This window comes from Cervus elaphus, chromosome 24 (genome assembly GCF_910594005.1).
Source record: "Cervus elaphus chromosome 24, mCerEla1.1, whole genome shotgun sequence".
Classification (NCBI taxonomy): domain Eukaryota; kingdom Metazoa; phylum Chordata; class Mammalia; order Artiodactyla; family Cervidae; genus Cervus; species Cervus elaphus.
This window is the reverse complement of record NC_057838.1, coordinates 58,126,526-58,142,879: the sequence shown is the minus strand read 5'-3', so window position 1 is coordinate 58,142,879 and position 16,354 is coordinate 58,126,526. Positions and strand designations below refer to the sequence as shown.

General features: G+C 45.4%; 1 protein-coding gene across 7 annotated transcripts in view; it reads right to left on the bottom strand.

Moving 5' to 3' along the window:
* The window catches only part of CHDH (choline dehydrogenase), a 104,016-nt gene that overhangs the window by 78,312 nt on the left and 9,350 nt on the right, over positions 1-16,354 (bottom strand). For 2 of the 7 annotated variants that reach the window (XM_043886206.1, XM_043886212.1), the window contains exon 2: positions 15,787-15,855. The exons of 3 other annotated variants lie outside the window; for them this stretch is intronic. The gene's annotated coding sequence lies outside the window, so the exon portion shown is untranslated. Of the gene's footprint in view, positions 1-12,661; positions 12,797-15,786; positions 15,856-16,354 lie in introns of those variants that run through there. 2 more of the 7 variants (XM_043886214.1, XM_043886208.1) reach the window with 1 other exon arrangement.

Below are 16,354 nucleotides of genomic sequence, written 5' to 3'. Positions count from 1 at the left end.
CAAGATTAAAGTCAATTCTCAAATTTTTCCCAAAAATCGAAGAGGAGGACAAGTGAACTCACTGTATGAGGCAGGCATTAACCAGACAGCAAAGCCAAACAAAAGTGCTAACAAGAAAACCACAGACCAATATTTCTTATAAACAGTGAAGAAACAATTCTTAACAAAATACAAGCAACCTGTTTTCACTGATGAATTCATCAGCATATTAAAAAAGGATCGCATACCATGAGTGGGTAGGAGTGCAAATATAGTTCAACATATGAAAATCAATCAATACAACACATCACATTAATAGAATGAAAATAAAAATGATATCATCATCTCGATGCAGAAGTATATGACAAAATTCAATATGTTTTTAAAATAAAAACAGTAAACTGGAAGACATTTCTCCAAAGATACAGGAGTAGCCAGTAAGCATGTGAAATAACACTCAACATCACTAATATAAAGTAAACCACAATGAGAGGGACTTGCCTGGTGGTACAGTGGTTAAGAATATGCCTTGTGCACAAAGATAGAAAAATAGAAATGTAGATCAATGGAACAAAATAGAAAGCCCAGAGATAAATCCATGCACCTATGGACACCTTATCTTTGACACAGGAGGCAAAAATAAACAAAGGAGAAAAGGCAATCTCTTTAACAAGTGGGGCTGAGAAAACTGGTCAACCACCTGAAAAAGAATGAAACTAGAACACTTTCTAACACCATACACAAAAATAAACTCAAAATGGATTAAAGGTCTAAATGTAAGACCAGAAACGATAAAATTCTTGGAGGAAAACATAGGTAGAACACACTCTGATATAAATCACAGCAAGATCCTCTATGATCTACCTCCCAGAGTAATGGAAATAAAAACAAAAGTAAGCAAATGGGACCTAATTAAACTTACAAGCTTTTGCACAACAAAGGAAACTATAAGCCAGGTGAAAAGGCAGCCTTCAGAATGGGAGAAAAGAGCAAAAAAAAAAAAAACCGACAAAGAATTAATCTCCAAAATATACAAGCAGTTCATGCAACTCAATACCAGAAAAATAAATGACCCAATCAAGAAGTGGGCCAAAGACCTAAACAGACATTTCTCCAAAGAAGACTACAAATGGCTAACAAACACATCAAAAGATGCTCAACATCACTCATTGTCAGGGAAATTTAAATCAAAACCACAGTAAGGTACCATCTCATGCTGGTCAGAATGGCTGCCATCCAAAAGTCTACAAACAATAAATGCTGGAGAGGGTGTGGGGAAAACGGAACCCTCTTACACTGTTGGTGGAAATGCAAACTAGTACAGCCACTATAGAGAATAGTGTGGAGATTCCTTAAAAAACTGGAAACAGAACTGCCATACAACCTAGCAATCCCACTGCTGGGCATACATACCGAGGAAACCAGAACTGAAAGAGACACATGTACCTCAATGTTGATTGCAGCACTGTCTGCAATAGCTAGGACAAGGACGCAACCTAGATGTCCATCAGCAGAAGAATGGATAAGAAAGCTGTGGTACATATACAAATGGAATATTATTCAGTTATGAAAAAGAATACATTTGAGTCAGTTCTAATGAGATGGATGAAAGGGGATCCTATTATACAGAGTGAAGTCAGTCAGAAAGAGAAACACCAATGCAGTATATTAATGCATATACATGGAATTTAGAAAGATGGGAACAACAACCCTATATGCAAGATAGCAAAAGAGACACAGATATAAAGAACAGATTTTTGGACTGTGTGGGAGAAGGTGAGGGTGGGATGATATGAGAGAATAGCATTGAAACATGTATATCACCATATGTAAAACAGATGACCTGTGCAAGTTCAATGCATGAAGCAGGCACTCAAAGCTGGTGCTCTGGGACAACCCAGAGGGAGGGGGTGGGGAGGGAGCAGGGAAGAGGGTTCCGGATGGTGGAACACATGTTATACCCATGGCTGATTCGTGTCTATGTATGGCAAAATCCACTACATACTGTAAAGTAATAAGCCTCCAATTAAAATAGATAAATTAACTTAAAAAAAAAAAGATTATGCCCTGCAATACAGGGGATGCAGGTTTAATTCCCTGTCAAGGAACTAAGATCCCACATGCCAGAGCAACTAAGGCCACACACTGCAACTACTGTACCCCAACGCAGCCCATGCACCACAGCTGGAGAGCTCAAGTACCATGACTACTGAGACTGTGTGTTCCAGAGCCCACACGCCACAACCCCAGAGCCCACACGCCACAATCCCAGAGCCCGCACGCCACAACCCCAGAGCCCGCACGCCACAACTAGAAAGTCTGTGTGCTGAAAGGCAAGCTCCCACGTGACACAACGAAGGTTCTGTGTGCCACAACTAGGACCTGATGTAGCCAAAAGAGGAAAAAAAAAAAAACAAACCCAAAACCAAAATAAGCAAAGCAAAAAAAAATCATGAGATACCACCTCACATCAAAAAAAAAAAAAAAAAAAAAAATGGAAAATAACAAATGCTGACAAGGATGTGGAGAAGATGGAACATTTGTGTACTGTTGGTGGGAATGCAAATGATGCAGCCACCGTGGAAAACTGGTGATTCTTTGAAAAGTTAAAGATAGAATTACCATGTGAAAGTGAAAGTCGCTCAGTTGTGTCTGATTCTTTGCAACTCCATGGACTCCTCTAGGCCAGAATCCTGGAGCGGGTAGGCTTTCCCTTCTCCAGAGGATCTTCCCAACCCAGAGATCGAACCCAGGTCTCCCGCACTGCAGGCGGATTCTTTACCAGCTGAGCCACAAGAGAAGCCCATGTGATCTAGCAATTCCACTCCTAGGTACGCACCCAAAATAACTGAAAGCAGGAACTTAAACAGATACTTGAATGCCAGTGTTTTTAAGCAGCATTATTCACAATATCAAAAAGTTGGAAACAACACAACTCTCCATCAACAGATGACTGTATTAACAATGCCACATTAGTCAGTACTCAAAAGGAGTGAAATTCAGGACACAGGAGTGGGCACCAATCACTCCCTGTTGACCAAGGGATGCAGAGGCCACTGCCGCTGCAGGGAACCCACAAGTGGGTGCCAAGTGCTGCCCCTGCTGTCCTGGGATTGCACGGGCCACCGCTGCCACTGGGAGATCCACAAGTGGGGGTCAAACACTGCAACCTCCACCTGAGGAGCACACATGGGCCATGAGTGGGCTCCAACTGCTGTCCCTGCTGCCCCGGGGGTGTGCAGGCTGCTGCCACAGCTAGGGGACCTGCAAGGAGGTGCCAAGCACCGCCCCTGCTGTGCCGGGAGCATGTGGCCCACCACCCCTGCGGCATAGCCCACAGGGTGGGCACCAGTCACTCCATGCCTCCACCCTATGAGGAGTGTGTGCGGGCCACCACACCTACACACCCCATATCAAGGGGCTAACGGTCAGCACACACAGAGAAGAGGCAGCAAGCATCCAAATGAAAGGCAGCCCCTTGGTTCTGGACAAGAGAGTGGAATAGAAGGACCCGTGTTGGCTCACCTCTCACGAAAACACCAAAATCACAACCGACAGCTGAACAACAATCAATTAAAAAGGCTGGAACCTATCAAAAGAGGTATTTTACATCCAGAGAAAAACAAGAAGCTACAACTAGAAACCAGAAAATTACAAATGGGAATGCTTACTGGTAAAGGCAAACACAAACTAAAGGCAGGAAATCATCCATACACAAATATATCAAAACCAACAATTGTGAGAAAAGGAGAATACAGATGCAAGATATTGGAAATGCACTGTAAATTGAGCAACCAGCTACCTAAAACAATCTCCTATATGTATAGATAGCTATATCAAAACATCATGGGACCTGCAAACCAAAAACCTACAATAGATAAACACACAAAAAAGAAAAAGCAATCCAAACACAACACTGAATATAGTCATCAAATCACAAGAGGAGAACAAGAAGAAGGGAAGAAAAAACACCTATAAAAACAAATCTGAAACAATTAACAAAATGGCAGTAAGAACATACGTATTGATAATTATGTGAAATGCAAATGGATTAAATGCTCCAACCAAACACACAGACTGGCTCACTGGACACAAAAAGAAGACCCATATGTATGATGGCTACAAGAGATTCACTTCAGATCTAGGGACAGATGCAGACTGAAAGTGAGGGGATGGAAAAAGGTATTCCAGGGAAATGGAAATGAAAAGAAAGCTGGAATAGCAATATTCATATTAGACAAAACAGACTTTAAAATAAAGACTGTTAAAAAAAATAAATAAAATAAAATAAAGACTGTTACTAGAGACAAAGAAGGATATTACATAAAGATCAAGGGATCAATTCACAAAGAAGATGTAACAATTATAAATATACATGTACCCAACATAAGAACACCTTGATATTTAAGACAAACACTAACAGCCATAAAAAAAAAAAAAGAAATTGACAGCAACACAATTAACACGCCACTTTCATTAACAGACACATGATCCAGACAGAAAAGCAACAAGGAAACACAGGCCTTAAATTAGACCAGATAGACTTGATATTTATAAAATTTATAAAAATTGATATGTATAAAATGCTTTGCATCCGAAAGCAACAAAAGACACTTTCTTCTCAAGTGCACATGAAACATTTTCCGAGACATCTTGGGCCAGAAATGGAGCCGTGGCAAATTTAGGAAACCTTAAATCATATCAAGCATCTTTTCCGACCACAATGTTATGAGATTAGAAATCAATTACAGGAAAAAAAAAAAAAACTATAAAAAACACTAACACAAAGAGGCTAAACAACATGTTACCAAGCAACCAGTGGATCACTGAAGAAATCAAATAGGAAATCGAAAAGCACAGAGACAAATGACAATGAAAATGTGATGATCCAAAACCTATGGGACAGAACAAAAGCAGTTCTACAAGGGAAGTTGACAGCAATATGATCTTACCTTAGGAAATAAGAAAAATCTCAAATAGACAACCTAAATTTACACCTAAAGCAACTTAAATAAGAACAAACAAAACCCAAAGTTAATAGAAGGAAAGAAATGATCAAGACCAGAGCAGAATTAAATGAACCAGAGACAAAGAAAACAATAAAAAAAGATGAAACAAAAAATTGGTTTTATAAAAAGATAAACAAAATTGATAGAACTTTAGCAAGATTCATCAAGGGAAAAAAAGGGAGAAGACTCAAATCAATAAAATGCGAAATGGAGAAGTTACAATGGACACCACAGAAATACAAAGGATCCTAAGGGACAACTATAAGCAACTATATGTCAATAAAATGCGAAATGGAGAAGTTACAATGGACACCACAGAAATACAAAGGATCCTAAGGGACAACTATAAGCAACTATATGTCAATAAAATGGACAACCTGGCAGAAATGGACAAATTCTTAGAAAGGTACAATGTTTCAATACTGAACCAAGAAGAAATGGAAAATAGGAACAGACCAATTAAAAGCAGGCTTCCCTGGTGGCTCAGATGGTAAAGAATTCACCTACAATGCAGGAGATGTGGGTTTGATCTCTGGGTGGGACGATCCCCTGGAGAAGAGACTGTCTACCCACTCCAGTATTCTTGCCTGGAGAATTCCATGGACAGAGGAGCCTAGTGGGCTATAGTTCATGGAGTCACAAAGAGTCAGACATAAACTGAGCAACTAGCACTTTCACTTTCAATCACAAGCAATGAACCTGAAGTTGTGATTAAAAACAAAAGTACAGGTCCAGTTGGCTTCACAGGGGAATTCTATCGAACACTTAGAGACAAGCTAACATCTATACTTTAGAAACTATTGCAAAAATCTGCAGAGGGTGAAACACTCCCAAACTCATTCTATGAGTCCAACATCACCCTGATATCAAAACCAGACAAAGATATCACACAGAAAAGAAAATTACAGGTCACTATCACTGATGAACATAGACGCAAAAATCCCCAACAAAATACTAGCAAACAAAATCCAATAACACATTAAAAGAATCATATACCATCATTAAGTGGAATTTATCCCAAGGATGCAAGGATTCTTCAAAACACACAAATCAAACTGTGATATACCATATCAACAAACTGAAGAATAAAAACTATATGACCATATCAACAGATGTAGAAAAAGTTTTTTACAAAATTCAACACCCATTTATGTTTTTTAAAAAACTCTCCAGAAAGAAGCCATAAAAAGAACCTACCTCAACATAATAAAGAGCATATATGACAAATCCACAGTTAACATCACTCTCAACTGAGAAAAGTTGAAAATATTTCCTCTAGATCAGGAACAAGACAAGGATGTCCACTCTCACCACTTTTGCTCAATATAGTTTTGAAAGTCCTAGCCATGGCAATCAGAGAATAAAAATAAAGGAATCCAAATTGGAAAAAAAGTAAAACTGTCACTGTGTGCAGCTGACATGATACTATATGTAGAAAAGTATCCTAAAGATACTGCCAGAAAGCTACTAGAGCTCATCATTGAATTCAGTAAGGTTGAAGGATACAAAATTAAAACACAGAAACCTCTTGCATTTCTATACATAAAAGATCAGAAAGAGAAATTAAGGAAACAATCCCATTTTCAATTGCTTGGAAAAGAAAAAAATACACAAGAAGAATAATCCTATCTAAGGAGGCAAAGTATCTAAGGAGGCAAAGGACCTATATGCAGTATAAGATGCTGATGAAAGAAATCAAAGATGACACAGAGAGATACACCCTACTCTTGGACTTGAAGAATCAACATTGTGAAAATGACTATACTACTCAAAGCAATCTACAGATTCAATGTGATCCCTATCAAATTACCAATGGCATCTTTCACAGAACCAGAACAAAATATTTTACAATTTGTATGGAAACAAAAAAGACCCTGAATAGACAAAACAATCTTGAAAAAGGAAAACAGACGTGGAGGAATCAGACTTCCTGACTTCAGAGTATACTACAAAACTGCAGTCATCAAGACAGTACGGCACTGGCACAAAAACAGAAATACAGATCAACAGAACAGGACAGGAAGACCAGATGTAAACCTATGCACCTATGGTCAATTAATCTATGACAAAGGAAGCAAGACTATACAATGGAGGGAAAATGGTCTTTTCAATAAGTGGTGCTGGGAAACTGGACAGCTACATGTAAAAGAATGCAGTTAGAACACCATAAACTCAAAATGGATTAAAGACCTAAATGTAAGGCTGGATACTATAAACTTCTTAGAGGAAAACATAGGCAGAACACATAAGTCACAGCATATCTTTTCTGACCCACCGCCTAATGAAAATGAAAACAAAATAAACAAATAGGAACTAATGAAACTTAAAAGCTTTTGCACTGCAAAGGAAATCATAAACAAAGTGAAAAGATAACCTACAGAATGGGAGAAAACATTTGCAAATGAAGTGACTGACAAGGGATTGGGCTTCTCTGGTGGCTTAGAAAATCTCCAAAACATACAAGCAGCTCATGCAGCTCTATACAAAACAAAACAAAACAAAAACAACGAATGCCAGAGGACAGAATGAGGGTGAGACAGTTAGGGATCGACACACACCCACCGCTGTTTTTAAAAGGGATAACCAACAAGGTCCTGCTGTGTAGCACGGGGAACTGGGCTTAGTGCTATGTTGCAGCCTGGATGGAAGGGGAGTTTAGGGGAGAACAGACACACGTATATGTATGAATGAGTTCCATACACGTGTATGTATGGTGATGTACACATGGAACTGTAACAACATTGTTAACTGGCTGTAACTCCAATATGAAATTTAAAAGGTTAAAAAAAAAACACCCAATCAAAAAATGGGCAGAAGCTCTAAATAGACATTTCTCCAAAGAAAATATAGATGGCCAATAAACACAGGAAAAGATGCCCAACACTGCTAATTATTAGAGAAATACAAATCAAAACTACAATAAGGTATCATCTCAGAATGGCCATCATCAAAAAGTCTACAAACAAAAAGTGCTGAAGAGGGTGTAGAGAAAAGGGAACTCTATGACACAGTTGGTAGGAATGTAAACTGGCACAACCACTATGGAGAACAGCATGGAGCTTCCTCGAAAAACTAAAAATAGAACCACCATATGATCCAGCAACCCCACTCCTGGGCATATATCCAGATAAAAACTATAATTGCAAAAGATACATGCACCCCTATTTTCACAGCACTACTCACAATAGCCAAGACGTGGAAGCGATCCATATGCCCCCTGACAGACAAATGGATAAAGAAGATGTGGTATATATATATATACACACACACACACAATGGAATATCACCCAGTCATAAAAAGAATGGCATAATGCCATTTGCAGCCACATGGATGGACCTAGAGATTATCATACTAAAGTGAAGTAAGTCAGAGAAAGTCAAGTGTCATATGATAACACTTAGATGTGGAATATTTAAATGATACAGAGAAACAGATTCACAAACTTCTGAAGCAGACTTTTGGTTGCAGGGGCAGAGGAAAGTGGAGGGGAAGGATAAATTAGGAGTTTAGGATTAACATTATACACTACTATATACAACAAAGTTAATCAACAGGGACCTACTAATGTATAGCACAGGGAATTCTACTTAATATTCTGTAATAATCCAAATAGGAAAAGAACCTGTAAAAGGATGGATATACGTATAACTGAATCACTCAGCTATACATGTGAAGCCAACACAACACTGTAAATCAACTGCAGTCCATATACATTAAAATTAAATTAAAAAATAAATAAAAATTAATCTCAACCAAAAAATAAAAAACAAAAAAACCATGCTACAACATGGAACCTTGAAAATAGGTTAAGTAAAATAAACCAGTCACGAAGCAACAATTATTGTATGATTCCGCTTATATGGGGCAAATCCAGAGAGACAGAGACTAGATGAGAGATTACCAGGGGCCGGGGGAAAGGGAATGGGGAATTCCTGTTCAATGGATATGGAACTATTTGTGGTGATGAAAAGTTTTAGAAATGCATAATATTTATGACTGCACAACAATGTGAATGTACTTAATGCCACTGAATTGTACACTTTTTTTAAAAAAGCGGTTAAAATGATAAAATTTCATGTTACATATATTTTATCAGACCTCTTCTTCATGGGGTGGCAGCAGGTCATCTACTCTCCGTGGCCCCAGCCATCCCCAGACCTCAGCTTCTATCACAGTTCTTCTCTGACATCCTTCTCCAGCATGCTCCAACATGGAGGGCACATGTCATTGTTCTCAAAGGTCTGAGTCCGTTCGTGGACTAGGCAGAGATCTCTCTGGTCCCTGGGCAGGCTGGCCAGGGCTGGACCAACCTGGACACTTCACTGTGGCAGAGGAGATACTTCACTCTGCAGAGGAGAAATGCTCCCACATGCCTGCGCCCCTAAGTCCTACTCCCTTAACAGTCTTCTGCCCAGGATTTGCTAAATAGTGAAGGCAAGATAACCCAGGGCACTTGCCCACTCTTACTTCCCCTTCTCAGGGTGCCTGCAGCCGGCTCTCCACCCTGTGCCATGGCCAGGAGTGGGATGGCCTCTCCTATTCACCCCTGGCAGTCCTGGTGCCCAGCCCTGGAAGGAGGCTCCCACCTCGGAGCCACATGTCCCTGTTCCTGAGACCCATCCTAGGGGGCTCCCTCCCTCTCGTCCCCCTCAGCAGCCAGGCCTTGAGCTGGGGGAGCAGAGGAGTCTCGGCCTCACGGTGTTGGGAGGTGGTAGGACCCACACGTACTCACAGTGCCCGGGGGATGGGGGCAGGGGGAGCGCTGAAGAGGGAGGGGCCTGCTATCCAAAGGGCAGAGACCCTCCAACCCCAACAGTGCCCTCTCCGGCTCCCATACTGGGTGGGTGGGTGGACAGACCGACCGACAGGGTGAGGCATCACAGGAAAGCAGCCCCTTCCACAGTCCGGGGCTGCCAGTCACTGGCATTGTGGAGCATGATGGCTGGGAACTATGGAGCCAGAGAAAGACAGGAGAGCACCTGTGTTTGTGTTCGTGTGTGTTCGTGTGTGTTCGTGTGTGTTCGTGTGTGTGTGTGTGTGTGTGTGTGTGTGTGTGTGTGTGTGTGTGTGTGTGTGTGTGTGTGTGTGTGTGTGTGTGTGTGTGTGTGTGTTGGGTGTAGGAGGGCAGTACAGGGGTTGTACCATGGTGGAGGCATTCAAGGCTTCCTTCCGATTCTGGGTGCCTGTACCCCGACCCCCCTGTTTCCTGGAACCAGCCTCACCTCTGTGTCTAGGGCAGTCTGTCCACTCCTGCAGCCCTGAGCGGAAGATGAAGGGAGGGGACACTTCACCCACTCCACCTCCCAGTCAAGGGGAGAAGACCCTCAACCACACGCATCTTCCTGGGCTGCAGGGCAGCACACCAGGCCACGCATGGCATCCAGATGGTCAGCTTGGAGCTGGACACCTGGACCGCATGGTACCTCTGGCCAGGAAGGAGGTTTTGCTCAATTCAGGCCATGACCCTCAACACCAGTGACGGACACAGTGAATATGGAGAGACAACATCAAGTGAAGAGGTGACGTTCAATGAGGGAGAATGAAGGTAGGGCTCCCACCCCCTTCTGAGCACTGCGGCTTTCATCACCGGAGTCCTTTGTCGCAACTAACAATTCTCATTTAACTCTGAAATCGATGAGCAAACACTGGTTTTGAAAAATTTCCCAAATTTTATGATCAGAACACTGAATGCCTTGCATGATAAGCCAGATTTCCGTGTAATTTTAAGCCTGTGGTCAATTGCACAACAAACTTGATAATTCTGGTGAAGTCAAATTGCAAAAGAACTGTGACCCGAATAATATGCTTACCCACATCTGAAGCACCCATGCTCAGACACAGTCTCTAGAACTGCACAGCTGGAAGGCTGACCAAACTTTTTTGAAACAACCCTTGAAGAAGGTTCTTCATAATTTCCTGCACGCGTGTGTGCGTGTGTACTTCCTTTCTAGCTCTGGCCAGAGGACCAGACTAGCATCAGATCCTTGGGGTCACTGAGATCCCGGCCTTTGTCAGTTACCCAAGAAGAGAGGACAGAACTCTGGAGAGGGGCCCGCAGGCTCGGCCAGGCCTGCATGCGAAACAGCGCTCAAGACCTGCTTCAACCTTTGAAAAGCTCCGCCGGGCAGGGCCAATGATAACAGTGATTCCGCTCTGAGCAAGCTGGGGAGTGTGTAAACCTCCAAGATCACAGACGCCTCAAGGTTCTACAGGGGCAGCCATCTGTTTCAGCCGTCCCACTTCTAAGAATTCATCCAAAAGAGAACTGTGCATGACTGTGAAAAAACAAACCTAAGAGGTCTGTCCCAGATTGTTTAAGATGGCAAACAATGATGAAAGCTGAACTGTCCACTGTTTGGGGACAGAGCAGGAAAAAGGGGCCCCAGTCATGAGAAAGAACCCTGTTAACTATGTACATACTGACAGTGTAATCCTCTCACTACAGACACAGTGAGCTAACCTGGGCACATAGGTCAGCTCATGGGCACTAAGCCCCTCAGTTCCCCAAGCCTGGCAGAGTGCCTCAGAGGTACCTGGCCTTCACCTTCTCTCTGAGTCCAGGGGCCAGAGTGGTGAAAACAATCCCAGGGGGGAACTGTATAAAGTGTGGTGGAGGCACCGCCATCCTCCGCTTTCTGGGGGTTTCCGGGCAGGGGGGGCGGTTCTCCAATGAAGGATTCAGAGTCGGCCACCTGCCTGCAACCTGGCCTTCCAGTCCTGGCTTTGACCCCCTCTGCTACAAGACCTGTGATGAGGTTCTCAACCTTCCAGTCCTGGCTTTGACCCCCTCTCCTACAAGACCTGTAATGAGGTTCTCAACCTTCCAGGCCGGGCTTTGGGTGGGTCAAATGATTACTGTCCTATAGCTTGCCACTGTCTGTTCACAGAGCTCCACTAAGCCACAGAATCAGAGTTCTAAGTACAGCAATAATGAAAAGGGCAGCCACCCATCCTGAGCACCTCGCGTGGCTTTATCACACACTGTGAACCCCCCAAAGATGCTGGGTGAGTGGGCCTCACCGTCATCACCGTCAGTCCAACATCACAGAAAGGGAAGCAAGCCTGCAGGGGAGCCCCGACCCGCTTCAACTCAAACACAGGACCCGCCCAGCATGGGCCTGACCAACAAAGCCGCCTCCTGGGAGTTATAAAAAGTCACCATCAGTACATGGAGTGGGAACGAGGCACCAAATGCCCTCCAGGGCTCTGGAGGCCAAGAACTGGTGAAGTCCAGCTGCTTTCCCGCAGCCTGGCACAGCCTTCTTGACGGCACGGCCACCTAATGGGCCAGCCCTGGGTGGGAGGTGAGTTTGAGGCGGAGGTGGAAAGGGCCCAGGTCGGAAGGGCCTCATCAGACAGCGATGGTCGGGTCAAGAACCCTGGGCAGCTGCCTCCTCCGGCCACCTCCACCTCACTGCCCACCCCTAGCCCAGGTCACCTGTCCTCCCAAGATGACTCCGCCAGCATCCTCACAGCCCCAGGGCCTGTCTCGTCCCAGGAGCCCTGCCTCCTGCCCCTGTCCCAGCCATCACTTCTCACCCAACCAGGAGCCTCATGCTCTGGGTTCCAGGCATCAGGACCACCTTCCCTCTGTCCCACCCAGGGTCTTTGCACATGTTCCCCTTTCCGGGTAACGGGGTCCCCACCTCAGCGCACCTGGGTCACTCCTTACCTTCCCTCAGGCCCTGCTCAGCCAATGCTCCCTCTGAGAAGCCCCCCTTGGCCACTGGCCACGTCCATCATGGGGCTTCTCCTTATACCACGTTACAGAGACCTCCACTCTAAGAATGAAATGAGCTGTTGAAAACCCATCGCCCCAGCCAAAGGCTCTGCGGCTTCGGTCCCAATGCAGAGCCTGGCCCTCTGTAAGGCGGAGCATAGATGTGATGGGGTGGGGCCAGCATGCAGCCCACAGCGCCCACACCGAGGCAGTCTGAGACGTGGGTGCTCAATTCATACATCTGTGCCGGGGCACAGAGAGATACCACTTAGACAGGGGACAGGGTGGGCCTTCCCTGGCAGTCCAGTGGTTAAGACTCTGTGCTTCCACTGCAGGAGGTGCAGGTTTGATCCCTGGTAGAACTGAGACCCTAAATAAAAAAGAAAGGGCACAGGGAATCCTGACCTGGTGATGATCCCCTGGGTATGCAATTATATATATATAATTTTTATACAAATAAAAATTCACCATCAGTATACTTTCATGTTGGGGATTCCCAGGTGACACAGTGGCAAAGAATCTGCCTGCCAATGCAGGATATGCAAGAGACGTGACTTCGATCCCTGGGTCAGGAAGATCCCCTGGAGCAGGAAATGGCAACCCATTTTTGCCCGGGAAATCTCATGGACAGAGGAGCCTGGCAGGCTACAGTCCATGTGGTCACAAAAGCACAGCAGAGCAGGAAATGCTTCATGTTTATCTTTATAAATACTTTATCTTTTAATTTAAAAGATTTATTTTCTTCAAAAGTCAAGTTTCTCTTCCTAAAACTCTCATCTCCCACATCTTGGTGCCAAATAAACAAATGACTCGGAAACTCTCCCCTCCTCTCTTGAAACAGCTAACCATTCGCCGCCTCGGAGACAACTCTGGCGGCCTGGGCCCTCCTGGAGCTGAGGGTGGGCCACAGGCCAGGCCAGAGGCTGCTCAGGCTGCCAAGAGAGCCCCAGGAGGGACCCCCAAGTCTGACGCCAAGCGAAGGCCAGGCTTTCGTCCCCAGCTCTGCCGGGACTTCTGTGTGACCCAGGCTAGGGGGTTTCTGGTTGCTGATGCAGGCACTGGCCTCTGCGGGGCCTCCGATGTCTGCAGCTCCTCCCTCCTCATCTCTGAAGCCCCCAGGGCGCTTGTGAGACCTCGCACCCTGCATTCCAGGCATCTGCCCTCGGTTCACAGTCCCCGACTCGCACGGTGATCTTCCTGCTGTCTCAAACCCCCATGGTGGTGGTCTCGCCAACAGCAGGGTAAGACGGGAAGCCTCACCACCCAGGGGCAGCTCCCGGGGTTCCTGCCACCTCCTCCTTCCCTTGCAGGCGTGTCTGGGGATCCAATCTGTGTTGCTGGCGTGCTCCCACAGATGCACTTGGGAGGCAGGTGCAACACTGTGGTCGCCGCCGGGGACTCAATTCCCACGGGGACCCTCCCTGACACGCTGGGGATCAGGGAAGAAGCCTCTGGAGCTGGCTCCTGAGAAACAAAGCAGCCCCTCCAGACAAGAACGCCCCTGCACTCGGGGCTGCCCTACGCCTGGGTGAGTGGGCTCCTGCAGCAGAGAAGGCCCAAGTGAAAGTGAGGATGTGGAGGGACCCACTGCGGTGGGTCTGGCTAAGTCTGAGCCAAAACCAGAGGTGGGCTGCAGGGACAGAAGACCCTGGCGTTGCGCCGCTTACAGCGTAAAGGCCTAACATCAGGAAGAGAGACTGTGCTTCCCTCTCGGGGGCACTGAATGTCCCCTTTGGGACAGGCACAGTGGCAGAGTGACTGTGGTCTACCAAGATTCAGCCATGACCATGTTTGTTTACTATCAGCAAGGGATGGAGCTCATAGCTCCCAGAGGCAGGCACAGGATAGACACTCAATAAATGCTTGTTAATGTGTGTGTGTGTGTGTTCAGTTACTCAGTTGTGTCTGACTGATTGCAACCCCATGGACTGTAGCCTGCCCAGCTCCTCTGTCCATAGAATTTTCCAGGCACGAATACTGAGGTGGGTTGCCATTTCCTCCTCCAGGGGATCTTCCCGACCCAGGGATCAAACCCACGTCTTTTGCATTGCAGGCGGTTGTTTTAGCGCTGTCACCTGGGAAATCCACGTGTTATTGACTAGTGTGTAAACACAGTGTTCACTTCACAAGAGGAGGCAGACATGGAAAGCGAGGTACAGAGGGGCAGGGACAGCTCTTGCAAGGGGTGGGGTCGGCACTGAGCAATCTGCCCACCTTGGCCTACCCATCGGTCAGTCCCCACCAAGTCCTGCTGGCATCCTAGCAGTATCCCTACCACCAGGACGCAACTGAAAAATCAAATGATTTTTCCCTCAAGTGGAGACAGGGGTGACACAATGAAATATCCTCACCAAAAACTCCCAGGCCTGAGTCTGCTCACACTTCTAAATCCACCCACCGATTCAGAGGAAATTCGAATGTCAGAGGAAGGGGTGAAAGGACACGCGGGATCCCACGCACGGAATCCAGGCCAAGGGACGTTTCTTCCACAAGTTCAAGTGAAAAACGAACAAGGTACAGAGAGACTGAGGGAAATCCAGACATCAAAAGAGAACGACCTATGGATCTCATTCGGGTCCTGGGAATTTGGACACTGACTGGATATTGGAGGGTATTTAAAGGTCACTGTTTGTCAGATGTGACACTGGTCTCGTGGTTATGTTGCTTACAATGACTCTTTCAGAAATGCCTACTGAAATACCAACAGAAAAAAATAAGTGGTATCTGGGATTTTGTTTATAACCCAGGGATTTGGGGGGGCAAACAAAACAGGATCACCCATGAGGGGATGGCATGTGGGGTTCAATATGCTCTCCTGGCTAATTCTGTACGTGTTCCAAATTTTCCATTACAGAAAGGGCTTTTGTTTTTGCTGTCTGTTTTAAATCCCAAATCTCCCTGCTAACGGAGTAAAGAAGGCAGAGTGGGAGAAACGCTGAGGCTGGGAGCCTGGTTTTGGCTGAGGGACTCCACCCTCTCCCACAGAAGTTGGGGCATTCCACAAAGGTTTGCTACCTGCTTCCTCCTTCAAACACATTTTCAATCAGTTTTTAAAATCTCAATTAAGAAACACCCACCTCACACTCAAGATGTGAAGGATTCAGGCTGGTGGGGGCAGGGCCAGCCCACATGCTATTTTTGATTGCCTGTGAAAGATAAGCATCGAATCAAAAGGCAGGTTTACAAATGTTTCCAGCAATCTGACACAGTGATGTGACGTCTCTTGCATTTCCTAATAAGATAAGGGGCTTAAAGCGAGGTATCTTTGTTTTTATTATAACAACTTTAATTACATTAAAAAAAAATCATTTCATGCAAGATTAAAATTTAAAAACCAAACAAATGTGGTCCTTCAGAGGGAGGTGAAGACACACTACCATGGACTGGACATCAATCCCCTGGGGCCCAGGCCCGTCTGCTGCGGTGGCCTGCCCAAGGCCCCAGGACAAAGTGTCCCTTCCCACTGCCGCCAGCGCCAATTCTGGCATCTGCTGCAAGCACAGGGCTGAGCAGAGGGCAGACAGCGGCAGCTGCCAGGCCAGCTTGATCTCCAACCCACGTTCACGCAGGCACTACCACAGGCTTGGAGCCACGCTCCGCCCAAGGCCAAAAGGCCCGGGAGCTGCGGAGCATGCCCCTCTCAAG